Source organism: Tursiops truncatus, chromosome 8 (genome assembly GCF_011762595.2).
Source record: "Tursiops truncatus isolate mTurTru1 chromosome 8, mTurTru1.mat.Y, whole genome shotgun sequence".
In the NCBI taxonomy this organism is placed as follows: domain Eukaryota; kingdom Metazoa; phylum Chordata; class Mammalia; order Artiodactyla; family Delphinidae; genus Tursiops; species Tursiops truncatus.
In genome coordinates, this window is record NC_047041.1 from 22,743,387 (window position 1) to 22,763,425 (window position 20,039).

The 20,039-nt window shown below is 37.6% G+C and overlaps 1 non-coding gene across 1 annotated transcript; it reads left to right on the plus strand.

Annotated features, from left to right (window-relative positions):
- The first annotated feature begins 17,443 nt into the window (after positions 1 to 17,443).
- On the plus strand, positions 17,444 to 17,516 carry TRNAF-GAA (transfer RNA phenylalanine (anticodon GAA)). Its single transcript has one exon. It is a non-coding gene; the product is annotated as a tRNA-Phe (tRNA).
- Positions 17,517 to 20,039: the final 2,523 nt, after the last annotated feature.

Consider the following 20,039-nt stretch of genomic DNA (forward strand, 5'->3'; position numbering starts at 1 on the left):
CTCAGAGAGGTCTTTTTTTACTTGCAACCAAATCACTTGACTAATGTTGTCTGTATTCTCTTTCTCACTTTCCTCTTCTCCAATGCATTTTTCTTCTCAGATTTGTTCTCTGCTGGCAAAGGCATCCACCAGTTTTGCTCAGGACTGTTTTAGCCAACATCCCTTAAGGCTAAAGGGATTGTAAACTCCAAGCTAGACATTTTAAATTCAGCTGGTTCCTATTCTCCACCCTGGCTCCAGGCTAAGCCCTGGGTAATTTAAGCTGACTTGCTGGCCTCCAAAGGCAGGAGACACAAGACATCCACTCAGGTCTGTATAGTGAGAAATACTCATGGTTCTCAGATGGTGGTATATAAAATCCTGGAGCAAATGTCAATAGATTGGGTGCACAATCAGCTTTCAGAAACCATAATTTTCTTTTACTTTTTCAGCAATTTTTGTCCCTGACTTTCATACGGTAACTGGATGCATTTGACCCTAAAAGGTGTCTGAGATTTCATTCTGCTTGGTTGGATTTCATACTTCAACTGCTTCTTTAATTTCAAGTTTCTTCAGTTTATGTGGGATTCATCTTCCCTCCCTGCTTCCCCCTAATGATTTAGTAGTTTAAGCCTTTTGTTCTTTCTTTCTTTAAAAAATTTTAAATCCACTAGGAACACTATACCAAAACAAAGACTGACTTCTTGATTTGATACTTTGGAAACTGAAACTCTGGTGGGTCCCTGGGCAATCATACTCCCTCGGCATTTTCTGTAAGTGATGCAGGGGGCTCAACAGCCAGCCTCTTTCCACTCATTTTACTGCTGTTTTGTAGGAGATGTATCAAACATCCAAGTGTTAAATCTCCCTTTGTACAGTCTGTGCACTCTCCTATATTGGAATGTTTGTTTGCTAAGGCTGAAGGGATGAAGAGCTGCTTTTTAATGATAATGATACTACTTCCATTTCTCAAGCATCTGATTGTGCAGTATATTTTACTTGCAAGATGGGATTTTCTTATTCCTGTTTATAGATGAGGCAACAGCCTCACCAAAACAGACTAATAGATTTGCCTAGAATCACACAGCTACAAGAAATGGGGCAAAGTTTTAAACTGTAATTTTAAAGAAGTACAGGTATGGTATGCTGCAAGATTGGCAAGAGCTGAGCCTTTTGAAAGATATCTTAGAACTCCCACACCAAAAGGCCCAAGGAGGGGGCGTGTTGACTCTCCATCACGTGGGTGTGTCCTGGGACTTGGCTGCACTCTCTGTCCTCCATTATTTATCCAGACAGTCTGCCCTTGACCTGTGTCTACAGGCACTATGACCTGAGACTGAATAACAGCACAGTTGTGCTGTGCACACACTTCAGGGGTCATCTGTTCTCTTTTCAGCTCTCATTTGTGATTTCCTGAAGCAGATGTGCCTTCCTTGGGAGACATATTAAGGATCTGAAATGTGTATTAAAAGATGCCATTTGTTTTTGTTAAATAGTTCTATGTCATCCATGATACAGTTTTCAGATGTTGCTGATTCTGAGGATTGATCTCAGGCAACTGTCAGTGGGCTGGTTTGGGGGTCATAGCTGCTCTTTGCAACTTGCAAAAATGCTCAACAGAGACATGTATCCCTGGTGAGGAATTTTATTTTTTTATCTTCATTCATGGACACTGCTCAAATCAGCTGCAGTGGAACCAATTTACATTTCCCTGGTTTTGTGGGTTGTCCTGTGTGGATGTCATGTGTGAATTAACTGGCCCCATGTTTCCAACCTATTTCAGTGACGCTTTAGTGTCCATGGTGGATCGGCACACTTTGCAGCTGGCTTGCCTCTTGAATCCAGCTCTAACTTCATCCTGGCGCTCATTTCTGTATTCATTCCTCCTTCTGGCCTGACATTTTTTCTTTCTACTTGTACTTTGTCTTTTCCCCTCCATAATTCACAGTGCCTCCCTTATCCTCTTGGATATTTTGACAATTCTGTTTTAAGGCCCATAGAAATTCTCTTCTGTGATAAACCTATGTTAAGGTCTCTGTCCAATTCCTGATTTGAAGTTGCCCCACTCATAAGCCACTTCTGAGACCACAAGACCCCTGTTTCTGTCCAGGACTAACTGAGCAGAGTGAAGGTCATAGCCGCCTGATTTTGGGGAACCACAGGTAGGTTGGATGAACCAATGTGATTCTCTCTCACAGGTATTTAGAATTGTGACCCAAAAATTGAGCCAGTTGGATGGTGGCAGACACTCATGCAAGACCAGGTAAAGTCACAGCTGTAACCCCAAGTGGGGTCATGCAAAGGAGATGAAACCAGACTAGGAAAGAAGGAAGAGAATTGGAGAGAAGATGGGAGAAACCACATGCTTTCCGAGAACATGGTGACTACTGCCATTTTTGGAATTCAGTCTGTCTTTGTCTTGCCCAGACATACTTCATTTTGTCTTTTGATAGTCCTGAGAAATATTATCTTTAATTAATTTCCCCTTTTACTTAAGTTACCTTGAGATAATTTCTGTTTCTTTTAACAAAATATCCTTTAATCAAGTCACTTTCTTCTTTCTGCCATCCTGCCTTGCTGCCTGAGTGTCTTCTAGGGCTCAGCCTTTCTCCTCACCACCCGCTCTATTTGAGGCAGCAGCGTTGCCCTAGGGACAATGCTTGTGACTGAGAATCACTTGCCCACTTTGTTAATCAAAGAAATTAATGATAACTGCCTCAACAGACAAGCCCCCAAAGGTACAAAAAGTATATTTCTCATTCACCTAAAATCTGGTGTGGGTTGGGAGGCCCTCCTCCATCCAATAACTACATCATCTGGAAAACAGGGCCTCTGTGGTTGCCAAGGTGGGAAAGGAGAGAGATGGAGGAGGCAGAATAACTCTGAATTGCCTTGTGTAGGCATTGACATATGCCACTGGTGTCTCTAATCACAGGCCATTGCCCAGAATCACCTTAACTCTACGGCCATGTGGGAAGCATAAGGGGGCACACAGAACTCTGGGTGAGTCCCAGCTGTTTATGCTGTACTCGTGTTTGCCTACTACATCCAATGGCTTAGTTGGGTGCCCTGATAACTGGCTGTGGGGAATCTTGGAGGGTGAGCCCTGTTCTGGGTTACTGCAGTGTGCTGCAGACAGTACAGCTGTTCAAAAAGACAACAGGGGAGAATGCAAGGCCTAGAAGGTAAAAGCATGAACTCTCAAGAAGCCAGGCCACAGACTGGCTTGATCAGACCCTTCTTCCCCAGGCCTGGGAAGCTGCACCTCCAGATGTCTGCCCTCCCAGATCACCCCTCACTTGCCCATATCCCAGTCATACTTTCCACACAAACCTTGTAAGGGTCATGCAGTAAAGGAATGACTATTAAGGAACATGGCTTTTAAAAAGAAGTTTAACAGAATTTATACTTTGAAATGGTTGTGGATCGGAGGGAAATATAGCAAACAATTGAGAACATGGGCTCTTGTATTGTTATCCTTGGGTTAAAGTCTCAGCTCTGCTATTTGTCAGCTATGTGAACTCAGGCAAGTTATTTAACCTCTGTGTGTCTCACTTTCTCATTTTTAAAATGAGAATAATAACAGTGCTTAAGCCCAGATTTGTTGTAAGGATTAAGTGTGCTAATATATGCAAAATGCTTAGAGTAAAGCCTGACACATGGCATGGGTTTTGCGTTATTGTTATTATTTAAAGCAGGCATGTTGGGAGGCTGTATAATTATTCCACTTCTGCTACTTTGGCGTGAAGCACATTGGGAAATTCCTCCAAGTAGTCTTTCAAAACCAAGTCATAATCATATAAGATCAGCATCTCACAATACCTTTTGAATTGATTAACTGAAGGTGTCATTCATCCACTTGACAACTGTCTTCCTTACATGCTAGACTCCAGCCTAACTAAACTACTTCCCATTCCTTCAATGCACTGACTTTTGCTCTACACACCTCCATGCATCTGTGCCTGTATATGCTGCTTTTTCTCCAATACTGTGGAAGAAAGAACGTTGCTCACATCTAGGATCAGCCTATCTTCTTGTGCCCCAGATCCCAGCACGTCTCATTTTCTCAAAGACTTTGCTTCTTCAACCATCAATTTCCCTTGACTACTTATTCTTTTTTATTAGCAATAAAGTATTTTGTGATATTTCCTATCTTAAAAAACATCTTTGTTGGACCAAACATTCCCCTCTAGCGAATACTTCATTTCTCTGCTTTTCTTTGTTATAAAAATTCTTACCAAATTATTTATATCCACAGTGTCCACTTTCTTTCCTCCCATTTTTCCAATCTAGTCAAGCTTTTGCCCCTACCACCTTACCACCACTGCAAAGACCACCAAAGACCTCCATGTTGCTAAAACCAATGGTCAATCCTCAATCTCCATCTTAGAGATATGTGACACAATTGATAAATTCCCTCCTTTCAGAAACACTTTCTTCAATTGGTTTCTAGGTCATACTTTTTTGGTTTCCACTTATTTTCAAGTGCCTTTGTTAAAACTCTCTCCTCTTCCCAGTCTCTACTTGTGGCTGGGGTGGGCTAGGACTCAGTTCTTAGATCTCCTTTTATCTGCTCTTACTTCCTAAGTAATAACATCCAGACCTAGTTCTCTAAATACTCTCTTACTTTGATGACTTCCCAGTGTGTACTCTTAACCTTGACTGTTCTCCTGAATTCCAAAGTTGTATATACTAAAAAGTAGTCGAACATTGGGTGTTCAATCAGCGTCTCCAACTTCACTTCTCTAATACTGAACTCATGATTCCCAGTCCTCCTCCCCAGTGCTCGCAACCCTGTTTCTTCTTTCCTGTTTATCTCAGTAATAATATCACCATTCACTCAGTTGATTAGTTTACTAACATTGACATTGTCATCATCATCCTTTCACATCTCATTTTCAGTTCATCAGTAAATCCAGGCATTTGCACCTTCAAGATATATCCAGAATTTGATCCCTCTGTTACAACCTTAATCCAAGCCACCATCCTCTCTGTTTCATGATGCTTTGATCTCTTCCAATCTTGCCTTCTCATCCTCTTATATGTCCTGAGCACCACATTCTTTGCTTTACACAGCAACAAAAGCTATCTTTTTCAAATTTTTACCAATGTCTATAAAACCCCATGTGATCCAGATCCAGGCTACCTTTCCTACCCCCATTTCAACCACATTGGTCTTCATGCTATTCCTCCAACACATCAAGTATTCTCCTGATTCAGAACAGTACTTTCTGTTCCCTCAGCCTGGAACACACTTCACTCACAATATTTTATTTTATTTTTATGTATTTTTAATAGAAGTATAGTTGATTTACCATATGATATTAGTTTCAAGTGTACAACATAGTGATTCAATATTTTTATAAATTATATTCCATTTAAAGTTACTAAAAAACAATGGCTATATTTCCCTGTGCTGTAAAATATATCCTTGTTGCTTATCAATTTTATACATAGTAGTTTGTATTTCTTAATCCCATATCCCTAGCTTGCCCCTCTCCCTGTTGGTAACCATCAGTTTGTTCTTTATATCTGTGAGTCTGTTTCTGTTTTGTTATATACATTCATTTGTTTTATTTTAAGTTCCACCTGTAAGTGTTAACATAGAGTATTTTTCTTTCTCTGTTGGACTTAACGCACCAAGCATAATACTCTCTAGGTCCATCCATGTTATTGCAAATGGCAGAATTTAATTCTCTTTTATGGTTGAGTAATATTCCATTGCATGTGTGAATATATAGAATTTACATTCCCACCAACATTATACAAAGGTTCTCTTTTCTCCACATACTTGCCAACATTTGTTATTTGTAGGCTTCCTGTACCCATTCTGACAAGTGTGAGGTGATATCTCATTGTGGTTTTCATTTGCATTTCTCTAATAATTAGAGATATTGAACATCTTTTTATGTGCCTTTTGGCCATCTGCATTTTGTCTTTGGAAAACATGTCTCTTCAGCGCTTCTGCCTATATTTTAAATTGGGTTGATTTTTTGATATTCAGTTTTATGAGCTATTTATATATTTTGGATATTACCCCCTTATTGGTCACATCATTTGCAAATATTTTCTCCACTCAGTAGGTTGTCTTTTCATTTTTTCAGTGGTTTCATTTGCTGTGCAAAAGCTTTTAAATTTAATTAGGTCCCATTTGTTTATTTTTGCTTTTATTTATTTTGTCCAGGAGATAGATCCAACAAATATTGCTATGATTTATGTCAAAGAGTGTTCTGCTTATGTTTTCTTCTAGAGTCTTAGCTTTTCAGGTCTTAACATTTAGGTCTTTAATCCATTTTGAGTTTATTTTTGTATTTAGTGTGAGAAAATATTCTAATCTCATTGTTTTACATATAGCCATCCAGTTTTCCCAGCACCACTTACTGAAGAGACTGTCTTTTCTCCATTGTGTTGATATATTCTTGCCTCCTTTGTCATAAATCAATTGACCATAGGTGTGCAGGTTTATTTCTCAGCTCTCTATTCTGTTCCATTGATCTATGTGTCTGATTTTGTGCCAATACCATTCTGTTTTGATTACTGTAGTTTTGTAGTATAGTTTGAAATCAGGGAGCATGATACCTCAAGTTTTGTTCTTCTTGCTCAAGATTCTTCTGGATACTAAGGGTCTTTTGTAGTTCCATAAGAATTTTAGGGTTATTTGTTTTAGTTTTGTGAAAAATGTCATGGGTCTTTTGATAGGGATTACATTACATCTGTAGTACACTTTGTGTAGCATGGACATTTTAACAATATTAATTCTTCCAATCAAAGAACACAGCATACCTTTCCATTTCTTTGTATCATTTTCAAATTCCTTCATCAATGTTTTATAGTTTTTAATGAAATAGTATTTCATCACCTGGCTTAATTTTATTCCAAGGTATTTTATTCTTTTTGACACAATTTTAAATTTCTTTTTTTCTCTTTCTGATGGTTCATTATTAATGTATACAAAAGGAAGAGATTTCTGTATATTAATCTTGTATCCTGCAAATTTACTGAATTCATTTCTTGGTTTTAATAGCTTTTTGTGGAGATTTAAGGGTTTTCTATATATAGTATCATGTCATCTGCAAATAGTGACAGTTTTACCTCTTCATTTCCCACTTGGATGCCTTTTATTTTTTTCTTGTCTGATTGCTGTGGCTAGGACTTCCAATTCTATGTTAACTAGAAGTGGTGAGAGTGGGCATACAAGTCTTATTCCTGATTTTAGCAGAAAAGCTTTCAGCTTTCACCACTGAGTATGATGTTAACCAAGAGTTTGTCATAAATGTCCTTTATTATATTGAAATATGTTCCCTCTATACCAACTTTGATGAGAGTTCTTTTTTTTTAACATCTTTATTGGACTATAATTGCTTTACCATGATGTGTTAGTTTCTGCTTTATAGCAAAGTGAATCAGGTATACATATACATATATCCCCATATCTCCTCCCTCTTGCGTCTCCCTCCTATACTCCCTATCCCACCCCTCTAGGTGGTCACAAAGCACTGAGCTAATCTCCCTGTGCAATGCACCTGCTTCCCACTAGCTATCTATTTTACATTTGGTAGTGTATATATGTCCATGCCACTCTCTTACTTGATCGCAGCTTACCCTTCCCAATCCCCATGTCCTCAAGGCTTTTCTCTACATGTGCATCTTTACTCCTGTGCTGCCCCCTAGGTTCTTCAGAACTTTTTTTTTTTTTAGATTCCATATATATGTGTTAGCATACTGCATTTGTTTTTCACTTACTTCACTTGGTATGACAGAGTCTAGGTCCATCCACTGCACTACAAATAACTCAATTTTATTTCTTTTTATGGTTGAGTAATATTGTATACATGTGTTATTGTATACATGTATACAATATTTGTATACATGTGTTACATCTTCTTTATCCATTAATCTGTCGATGGACACTTAGGTTGGTTCCATGTCCTGGTTATTGTAAATAGAGCTGCAATGAATATTGTGGTACATGACTCTTTTCAAATTATGGTTTTCTCAGGGTGTATGCCCAGTAGTGGGATTGCTGGGTTGTATGATAGTTCCATTTTTATTTCCTTAAGGAACCTCCATACTGTTCTCCATAGGGCTGTATCAATTTACATTCCCACCAACAGTGCAGGAGGGTTCCCTTTTCTCCACACCCTCTAAAACTTTTACTGTTTGTAGATATTTTGATGATGGCCATTCTGACTGCTGTGAGGTGATACATCATTGTAGGGGTTTTTTTTGGTTTTCTTTTTTTTTTTTTTTTTTGCGGTACGTGGGCCTCTCACTGTTGTGGCCTCTCCCGTTGCAGAGCACAGGCTCCGGACGTGCAGGCTCAGCGGCCATGGTTCACGGGCCCAGCCACTCCATGGCATTTGGGATCTTCCCGGACTGGGGCATGAACCTGTGTCCCCTGCATCGGCAGGTGGACTCTCAACCTCTGTGCCACCAGGGAAGCCCCCTCATTGTAGATTTGATTTGCATTTCTCTAATGATTAATGATGTTGAGCATGCTTTCATGTGTTTGTTGGCAATCTGTATATCTTCCTTGGAGAAATGTTTATTTAGGGCTTCTGCCCATTTTTGGATTGGGTTGTTTGTTTTTTTGTTATTGAACTGCATGACCTGCTTTTAAATTTTGGAGATTAATCCTTTGTCAGTTGCTTCATTTGCAAATATTTTCTCCCATTCTGAAGGTTGTCTTTTCATCTTGTTTATGCTGTCCTTTGCTGTGCAAAAGCTTTTAAGTTTTATTAGGTCCCATTTGTTTATTTTTCTTTTTATTTCCATTACTCTAGGAGGTGGGTCCAAAAGGATCTTGCTGTGATTTATGACATAGAGTGTTCTGCCTATGTTTTCCTCTAAGAGTTTTATAGTATATGGACTTACATTTAGATCTTTAATCCATTTTGAGTTTATTTTTCTGTATGGTGTTAGGGAGTGTTCTAATTTCATTCTTTTATATGTAGCTGTCCAGTTTGCACAGCAGCACTTATTGAAGAGGCTGTCTTTTCTCCATTGTATACTCTTGACTCCTTTATCAAAAATAAGGTGACCATATGTGCATGGGTTTATCTCTGTGCTTTCTATCCTGTTCCATTGATCTATGTTTCTGTTTTTGTGCCAGGACCATACTGTCTTTATTACTGTAGCTTTATAGTATAGTCTGAAATCTGGGGGCCTGATTCCTCCAGCTCTGTTTTTCTTTCTCAAGATTGCTTTGACTATTCGGGGTCTTTTGTGTTTCCATACATGCTGTGAAATTTTTTGTTTTACTTCTGTGAAAAATGCTAGTGGTAGTTTGATAGGGATTGCATTGAGTCTGTAGATTGCTTTGGGTAGTAGAGTCATTTCCACAATGTTGATTCTTCCAATCCAAGAACATGGTATATCTCTCCATCTGTTTGTATCATCTTTAGTTTCTTTCATCAGTGTCTTATAGTTTTCTGCATACAGGTCCTTTGTCTTCTTAGGTAGCTTTATTCCTAGGTATTTTATTCTTTTTGTTGCAATGGTAACTGAGTGTTTCCTTAATTTCTCTTTCAGATTTTTCATCACTCGTGTACAGGACTGCAGGAGATTTCTGTGCCTCAATTTTGTATCCTGCAGCTTTACCAAATTAATTGATTAGCTCTAGTACTTTTCTGGTAGCATCTTTAGGATTCTCCATGTATAGTATCATGTCATCTGCAAACAGTGACCACTTTACTTCTTCTTGTCTGATATGGAATCTGTTTATTTTTTCTCTTCTCTGACTGCTGTGGGTAAAATTTCCAAAACTATGTTGAATAACAGTGTTGAGAGTAGACAACTTTGTCTTGTTCCTGATCTTAGAGAAATGGTTTCAGTTTTTTACCATTGAGAATGATGTTGGCTGTCGGTTTGTCATTTGTGGCCTTTATTATATTGAGGTACATTCCCTCTATGCCTATTTTCTGGAGGGTTTTTATCATAAATGGATGTTGAATTTTGTCAAAAGCTTTTTCTACATCTATTGAGAGGATCTTGTTTTTTTTCTTCTTCAGTTTGTTAATATGGTTTATCACATTGATTGATATATATATATATAGAAGAATCCTTGCATTCCTGGGATAAACCCCAGTTGACCATGGTGTATGATCCTATTAATGTGCTGTTGGATTCTGTTTGCTACTATTTTGTTGAGGATTTTACATATATGTTCATGAGTGATATTGGCCTGTAGTTTTCTTTCTTTGTGACATCTTTGTCTGGTTTTTGTTTCAGGGTGATGGTGGTCTTGTAATGAGTTTGGGAGTGTTCTTCCCTCTGCTATATTTTGGAAGAGTTTGAGAAGGATAGGTGTTAGTTCTTCTCTAAATGTTTGATAGAATTCGCCTGCGATACCATCTGGTCCTGGTCTTTTGTTTGTTGGAAACTTTTTAATCATGATTTCAATTCCAGTGCTTGTGATTGGCCTGTTTATATTTTCTATTTCTTCCTGGTTCAGTCTCAGAAGGTTGTGCTTTTCTAAGAATTTGTCCATTTCTTCCAGGTTGTCCATTTTATTGGCATATACTTGCTTGAAGTAATCTCGCATGATCCTTTGTATTTCCACAGTGTCAGTTGTTACTTCTCCCTCTTCATTTCTAATTCTATTGATTTGAGTCTTTTCCTTTTTTTTCTTGATGAGTCTGGCTAATGGTTTATCAATTTTGTTTTTTTTTCTTAAGGAACCAGCTTTTAGTTGTATTGATCTTTGCTATCATATCCTTCATTTCGTTTTCATTTATTTCTGATTTGATCTTTGTGATGTCTTTCCTTCTGCTAACTTTGGGGGTTTTTTGTTGTTCTTTCTCTAATTGCTTTAGGTGTAAGGTTATGTTGTTTATTTGAGATGTTTCTTGTTTCTTAAGGTAGGATTGTATTGCTATAAACTTCCCTCTTAGAACTGTTTTTGCTGCATCCCATAGGTTTTGGGTCATCGTGTTTTCATTGTCATTTATTTCTAGGTATTTTTTGATGTCCTCTTTGATTTCTTCAATGATCTCTTGGTTATTTAGTAATGTATTGTTTAGCCTCCATATTTTGTGTTTTTTACAGATTTTTTCCTGTAATTGATATCTAGTCTCATAGCATTGTGGTTGGAAAAGATACTTGTTATGATTTCCAGTTTCCTAAATTTACCAAGGCTTTATTTGTGACTCAAGATATGATCTATCCTGGAGAATATTCCATGAGCACTTTAGAAGAAAGTGTATTCTGTTGTTTTTGGGTGGAATGTCCTAGTAATATCAATTAAGTCCATTGGTTTAAAATAACATTTAGAGCTTGTGTTTCCTTATTTATTTTTAAATTTGGATGATCTGTCCATTGATGAAAGTGGGGTGTTAAAGTCCCCTACTATGATTGTGTTACTGTCAATTTCCCCTTTTATGACTGTTAGCATTTGTCTTATGTTTTGAGGTGCTCCAATGTTGGGTGCATAAATATTTACAATTGTATATCTTCTTCTTGGATTGATCCCTTGATCATTATGCAATGTCCTTCTTTGTCTCTTGTAATAGTCTTGTTTGAAAGTCTATTTTGTCTGATATGAGTATTGCTACTCCAGCTCTCTTTTGGTTTCCGTTTTCATGGGATATCTCTTTCCATCCCCTCACTTTCAGTCTGTATGTGTCCCTAGGTCTGAATTGGGTCTCTTGTAGACAGGTCTCTTGTAGACATATATATTGGTCTTTTTTTATATATCTATTTAGCCTGTTTATGTCTTTTGGTTGGATCATTTAATCCATCCATATGTAAAGTAATTATCAATATGCATGTTGCTATTACCATTTTCTTACTTATTTTGGGTTTGTTTTTGTAGGTCTCTTCCTTCTCTTGTGTTTCCTGCCTAGAGAAGTTCCTTTAGCAATTATTGTAAATCTGGGTTGGTGGTGCTGAATTCTCTTAACTTTTGCTTGTCTGTAAAGATTTTAATTTCTCTGTTCAATCTGAATGAGATCCTTGCTGGGTAGAGTAATCTTGCTTGTAGGTTTTTTCCTTTCATCACTTTAAGTATGTCCTGCCAGGCCCTTCTGGCTTGCAGAGTTTCTGCTGAAAGATCAGCTGTTAACCTTATGGGGATTCCCTTGCATACTATTTGTTGTTTTTCCCTTGCTGCTTTTAATATTTTTCTTTGTATTTAATTTTTGATAGTTTGTTTAATATGTGTCTTGGCTTGTTTCTCCTTGGATTTATGCTGTATGGGATTCTCTGCATTTCCTGGACTTGAGTGATTATTTCCTTTCCCATGTTAGGGAGTTTTTCAACTATAATCTCTTCAAATATTTTCTGAGTCCCTTTCTTTTTCTCTTCTTCTTCTGGGACTCCTATAATTCGAATGTTGGTGTGTTTAATGTGTTCCCAGAGGTCTCTGATACTGTCCTCAATTATTTCAATTTTTTTTCTTTATTCTGCTCTGCAGCAGTCATTTCCACTATTTTGTCTTCCAGGTCACCTCTCTGTTCTTCTGCCTTAGTTATTCTGCTATTGATTCCTTCTAAAGAATTTTTAATTTCATTTATTGTGTTGTTCATCATTGTTTGTTTGGTCTTTAGTTCTTCTATGTCCTTGTTAAACATTTCTTGTATTTTCTCCATTCTATTTCCAAGATTTTGGATCATCTTTACTATCATTGCTCTGAATTCTTTTGCAGGTAAACTGCCTATTTCCTCTTCAGTTGTTTGGTCTGATGGCTTTTTCCCTTGCTCCTTCCTCTGCTGTGTGTTTCTCTGTCTTCTCATTTTGCTTAACTTACTGTGTTTGGGGTCTCCTTTTCACAGGCTGCAGGTTCGTAGTTTCCATCGTTTCTGGTGTCTGCCCCCAGTGAGTAAGGTTAGTTTAGTGCATTGTGTAGGCTTCCCCATGTAGGGGACTGGTGCTTGTTTTCCTGTGGATGAGGCTGGATTTTTTATTTTTTGTGGGCAGGAGCGTGCCCTGTGGTGTGTTTTGGGGTGTCTGTGACCTTATTATGATTTTGGGCAGCCTCTCCTCTAATGGGTGGGGTTGTGTTCCTGTATTGCTAGTTGTTTGGCATAGGGTGTCCAGCACTGTAGCTTGTTGGTTATTGAGTGGAGCTGGGTCTTAGCACTGAGATGGAGATCTCGGAGAGCTTTCACCATTTGATATTATGTAGAACAGGAAGGTCTCTGTTGGACCAATGTTCTGAGCTCAGCTCTCCAACCTAGAGGTTCAGGGCTGACACCCAGCTGGAGCACCAAGACCCTTTCAGCCACATGACTCAAAAGAAAAGGGAGCAAAAAAAGAAAGAAAGAAAGAAGAAAATAAAATAAAGTTATTAAAATAAAAAATTGTTATTAAAATAAAATTTGTTAATAAAATAAAAAAAGGAAAAAAGAAAAACAGACAGAGAGAACCCTAGAACAAATGGTAAAAGCAATGTTATACAGACAAAATCACCCAAAGGAGCATACACATACCCACTCACAAAAAGAGAAAAAGGAAAATATATATATATCTATATATATATATATATATATATATATATATATATATATATATATATATATATATATAAAAGAGAGCAACCAAATCAATATACTAACCTACAATGATAATGAACTCTAAATACTAAACTAAGATAAACATAAAACCAGAAACAAATTAGATGCAGATAGCAAACCCCAAGTCTACAGTTGCTCCCAGAGTCCACCATCTCAATTTTGGGATGATTTGTTATCTATTCAGGTATTCCACAGATTCAGGGTACATCAGGTTGACTGTGGAGATTTAATCCACTGCTCCTGAGGCTGCTGGGATAAGTTTCCCTTTCTCTTCTTTGTTCGCACAGCTCCTGGAGTTCAGCTTTTGATTTGTCCCCACCTCTGCATGTAGGTCACCTGAGGGCATCTGTTCTTTGCTCAGACAGGATGGGGTTAAAGTAGCTGCTGATTAGGTGGCTGTGGCTCTCTCAGACCGGTGGGAGGGAGTGGTACGGAATTCAGGGTGAGCCTGCAGAGGCAGAGGCCAGCATGATGTTGCAACAGCCTGAGTTGCACTGTGTGTTCCCCCTGGGGAAATTGTCCCTGGATCACGGGACCCTGGCAGTGGCGGGCTGCACAGGCTCCCAGGAGGGAGGGTGTGGATAGTGACCTGTGCTTGCACACAGGATTCTTGGTGGCTGCAGCAGCAGCCTTAGCATTTCATGCCTATCTCTGGTGTCTGCGCTGATAGCTACCACTCGCTCCCATCTCTGGAGCTCGTTTAGGCGGTGCTCTGAATCCCCTCTCTCATGCACACTGAAACAATGGTTCTTACCTCTTAGGCAGGTCCAGACTTTTTCCCGGACTCCCTCCCAGCTAGTTGTAGTGCACTAGCCCCCTTCAGGCTTCAGGTTATTTTCACGCAGCCAACCCCAGTCCTCTCCCTGGGATCTGACCTCTGAAGCTGGAGCCTCAGTTCCTAAGCCCCACCCGCCCCGGAGGGTGAGCAGAGAAGCCTCTCAGGCTGGTTAGTGCTGGTTGGCACCAATCCTCTGTGCGGGAATCTTTCCACCTTGCCCTCTGCACCCCTGTTGCTGTGTTCTCCTCCATGGCTCCAAAGCTTCCCCCCACCCAGCCTCCTGTCTCCACCAGTGAAGGGCTTCCTAGTGTGTGGAAACATTTCCTCCTTCACAAATCCCTCCCCGAGGTGCAGGTCCTGTCCCTATTCTTTTGTCTCTGTATTTTTCTTTTGCCCTACCCAGGTATGTGGAGAGTTTCTTGCCTTTTGGGAGATCTGAGGTCTTCTGCCAGCATTCAGTAGGTGTTCTGTAAGAGTTGTTCCATATGTAGATGTATTTCTCATGTATTTGTGGGGAGGAAGGTGATCTCCATGTCTTACTCCTCTGCTATCTTAAAGGTCTCCTGTTGAGATTTTTTATCATGAATGGATGTTTAATTTTGTTAAATGCTTTTTTTCTGTAACTGTTGAGATGATCATGTAATTTTTACCCTTCCTTTTGTTAAAGTGGTGTATCACATTGCTTGATTTGTAAATATTTAACCACTTTTTCCTCCCTGGAATAAATTAAACGATTATGGTGTATGACCATTTTTATTTATTTTTGGTTTTGGTTTGCTAATATTTTGTTTAGAATTTTTGCATCTATATTCATCAAAGATATTGACTTGTAATTTTCTCTTTTTGTGTAGTGTTTTTGTCTGGATTTGGTATCAAGGTAATGGTGGCCTTGTAGAATGAATTTGGGAGTGTTCTGTTCTCTTCAGTTTTTTGGAATAGTTTGAGAAGGATAGGTATTATCTCTCCTTTATATGTGTGGTAGAATTTCCCTGTGAAGTAGTCAAGTCTTGGACTTTTGTTTGCTGGGAGCTTTTTAAATTAAAATTTCAGTTTCACTACTAGTGATCAGGCTGTTCAGATTGTCTGTTTCTTCATGAATCAGTCTTGGGAGGCTGAATATTTCTAGAAATTTGTCCATTTCTTCTAGGTTGTCCAATTTGTTGGCATATAACTGTTTGAAGTATTCTCTTATGATTTTTTTTTTTTTGTATCTGTGTTTTATTTTTCCCCTTTCATTTTTATTTTGTTAATTTGGTCCTCTCTTTTTACGTCTTGGTAAGCCTGGCTAGAGGTTTGTCCATCCTGTTTATCTTTTCAAGCAAACCAGCTGTTTCTTTGATATTTTCTATTTTTTTAAATCTCTATTTTATTCATTTCTTCTCTTTTTAAAAAAAAAATTATTATTTCCTTCCTTCTCCTGACTAGGCTTTGTTTGTTCTTATTTTTCTAATTTCTGTAGATGATATGTTAGGTTGTTTATTTGAGTTTTTTTTTTCTTCTTAAGGAAGGCCTATATCACTATAAACAAACCTCTGATAACTTCTTTTGCTGTACCCCATCAATTTTGGAAAGTTGTGTTTCCATTTTCATTTCTCTTGAGGTATTTTCTGGTTTCCTCTTTGAATTCTTCATTGACCCATTGGCTGTTTAGCAGCAAGTTATTTAGTCTTCTCATGTTTGCACTTTTCCCATTTCTCTTTCTGTAATAGATTTCTAGTTTCATACCATTGTGTTTGGAAAAATGCTTGATATAATTTCTATCCTCTTAAATTTATTGAGGCTTGTTTTGTGACCTCACACACACTCTATCCTGGAAAATGTTCCATATGCACTTTAAAAGAATGTGTATTTTGCTGTTTTGGGGGTGGAAAGTTCTGTAGATATCTATTAAATCCAACTGCTTGGGTTTCTCTGGTGGCGCAGTGGTTGAGAGTCCGCCTGCCAATACAGGGGACACGGGTTTTTGCCCCGGTCCGGGAAGATCCCACATGCCGTGGAGCAGCTGGGCCTGTGAGTCATGGCCACTGAGCTTGTGCGTCTGGAGCCTGTGCTCTGCAACGGGAGAGGCCACAACAGTGAGAGGTCTGCGTACCACAAAAAAAAAAAAAAAAAAAAAATCCAACTGCTTTATTGTGTCATTTAAGAACACTGTTGCTTTACTGATTTTCTGTCTGGATGATTTACCCATTGATGTAAGTGCAGTGTTGAAGTCTCCTACTGTTATTATATTGTCAATTTCTCCCTTTATGTCTGTTAATATTTACTTTATAGGTTTAGGTGCTCCTGTATTGGGTGCATATATGTTAATAATTGTAACATCCACATCTTGTATTGATCCCTTTATCATTCCATTACACCCTTCTTTGTCTTTTGTTATAGACTTTTAAAGTCTATTTTGTCTGATATGAGTATTGCTACCCTCACTTTCTTGTCACTTCCATTTGCATGAAGTATGTTTCTCCATCCCCTCACTTTCAGTTTGTATGTCTTGGCCCTGAAGGGTGTCTCTTGTAACCAGCATATTAAAGGGTCTTTTTATTTTATTCAATCAGCCACCCTATGTCTTTTGATTGGAGATTTTAGTCCACTGACATTTAATGTAATTATTGATGAATACTTACTTACAGCCATTTCATTACTTATTTTCCAGTTGTTTTTGTTATTCTTCTCTCTTCTTTTCTTCGTCTTTTTGTTTCTTCCCTTGTTCACACCAAATATTTTAATGTAGTAGTTCTATGCATTTCATTTCATTTCCATATTCCCAAGCCAATTCACGTTTTATCCCGTCAATTAATTCAAATTTTTTTTTCAAATGCCACCTCCTCAGAGCTGCCTTCCATGATGATTTTGTCAGAAATATCCTTCCTCAATCTTCTCATTCCTCTACTCTGCTTTATTGTTTATCAAGCACATATTTCTTTTTTTTTTTTTTGGACATGAAAAAAGTCCATGATTTATTTTTAAATGGAAAAAACAGATTGCAGGGCAGTTAAACACAGAACTGAGAAAAGTGAAATTAGTTATTACGTCTAGCTTGTAAACAGGGATCTTACCTCATCATCTCTGAAGATTTGTTAAATGCCTACCTCCAGCTGACTCTGAATATTGTTTTGTTTTTATATTATAAAACAAGTATTATTCCATTATAGTTATTCAGGAGAAATCACCTGAACAAGCTGAAATAGCTCAGTTGGGAGAGCGTTAGACTGAAGATCTAAAGGTCCCTGGTTCCATCCTGGGTTTCAGCAGTAGTTTTGGGTTTTTGCACTAAATAGAGTTTCCTGGCAGTCTTAACCAAAATATAAGCTTTAAGGGGAATATTTGGTTATTATGTTTTGAGTGGGTCTATGACTTTTCAGGGAGGGGTGGTGTCAGGTGCCCTGGTGGGCCTTTTTACTAAACCCCCAATACCTTAGTACTTCCTGACTGTAATAATAATAGCTAACTTATCTTGAGTACTTGCTATATGTCAAGCTATACTTTAAGCTTTTTCTGTGTGTTAACTTATTTAAAATGACCACTAAAATTCTTGATAACTACTTGTTAAATAAATGAACAGTTTGATGCCAGAGGCCTGGCATGTGGTTGGTACAAAATGACCTTTCAAGCACATATTTCTTAAATATACATTGTAGATATATATGTATATATGTCTATATATCTTCTCTCCCCCACACACTCTTAACTAGTATCCAAATGTGTAGAGAATTTGTATGCTTTATCTACCACTATATTAATGATTCACACAGAGTTTCATCTCTCCCTATTTCTTTCCTTTCTCTTTTTCTTCTGCCTAACTCCTTCTCATTCTTAATAAGTCAGTTAATTTATTATTCACATCTTTTGGGAAATCTTCTCTAGGTATGTTTTCTATGGGTTCATGAAGCACCATTTCCAATCCTTATCATGGCACTCACTACATTGTACAGCAGTTTTCTGTTTCTCCAGCTGAGCAACACACAGACAGGCTTTCTGGTGTTTGGCTATACTTGTCTCTGAACCATTTCCCCAGGAAGAGGCCGTGAGAAGAGCTCCATTTCTCTGCAGATAGGAGGAGACGATGCCTTCTCCTTCCCATGGGACAGGGAGAGATGCCTTCTTCTTCTGTGGCCAAGGAGCTCCTTTACAGGGACTCTGTCAGGGCTCAGCCATCCAATCCCCAGAAAAGCTGAGCTTTGTCTACCATCTTGCAGTGACTGTCATGTGAGAGCCTGTGAAGTTGTAGGAAGCAATAAATGCCACTGAGCTGTGAAGGGATGCAAGAGCTGCCTGGATAACAACCCTGTAGCTACTATAATGACTTAGATTAGAGCAGAAGGAAATTCCAGTCATTTTTCAGTCTGTCAGTATTTCTATTATCCTCAAGACTGAGCATGAAACATTCATTACACCACAGCCTTATTGATTCAACTGATGAAAATATATTGGTATTAATAACATGAAACTCTAAGGCACTGGGGATAATAAAACAATTGATTGGAAACATAACGTGTTTGAGAATATTTTTATGTGGTAGTTCCATGCATTTCATTTCCATTCATAACTAAGCCAGCAAGTAGGTGATTTGGGCATCACCTCATCAAGCCATATAACCATCTTTATTTAGTATTTACATGATTATCCAGAATAAATAGTTTGATCGGTTGTTAACAACAGAGTTTAATTTGAGGCAAAATGAAGAAAATCTGTTTGAAATGACTAACTCACTGATTAAAAATATGGAGCTTGGGTTTTAAATGGCTTAAATATGGTCATTGAAAATAATGTTCTTTGGGGGTATTTTTAATTTTGTGTCCTCTTAGGAAGTTTCAAAAAACAGAGTATCCCTTTTTTTTGGGTGGGGGGAATCTAACTTAAGTCTTTGTCTTTTGGTATTCAGATTATTATGATAAGGCATAGGAAAAGAGAACTTTTTATTACAGATTTTTCTTTGTGGCTACACTTTTACCTTGAGAAATATTTTTTTGATCATTTTCTCAGTTCATATTACTCAATAAGTGGCTACTGTCAGCTTCTGGTAAGAATGAGCTCACCAAGATGTATGATGTCAAAATATACCATTTTCTAATGCATTAAGCAAAATAATTATAAAAATTATGAATTAAAAATATCTAAATACCACTAACCTCCAATCAATTTTGCCATATTGTTTTCTGGATTTTATTTCTATGTGTACATATTCTATGTCTTCATATTTAGAATGTCATATGTGTTTAGAATACATATTTAGAATGACATTCATAAAATGTATTTTGTTTTATTCTTTTATAATTTATCACAATTTTCTTGTTTTTATATTAATTTTATGACAGTATAATATTTCATACAACTCTGTAGTTGTCCCTTCCATTTTTCATCTTGTAAATAATATTGCAATGGAAATATTTATGCCTATGTGTTTTCCACATAATTTATTCTTTTATTAAGATATTCCTATGAATAGCTTTACTGGGTCAAATTGTATGACATTTTTTTAACCTCATAAAGTACATTTCCAAATTACTTTTCAAGAGGGTTGAACAAATTAAATTTCCCCTATTGGTGTATATAGTTAAAAATATGTTGGTCAGGATTATGGATTTTTACTTAAAATATTTGTTAATGTACCATGTGAAAAACAATACTCTGTTTCTCTTGGTATTTTTGGTGGTTTCAGAGACTATTAAATGTTGGTTTAGCAATTGTCTTTCCTCTTGTGTGAACTGTCTTTTCATATCCTTTGTTTACTCATTGGGTGTAAGTATTTTTGTGTCAAATTTTATAAGTATTCA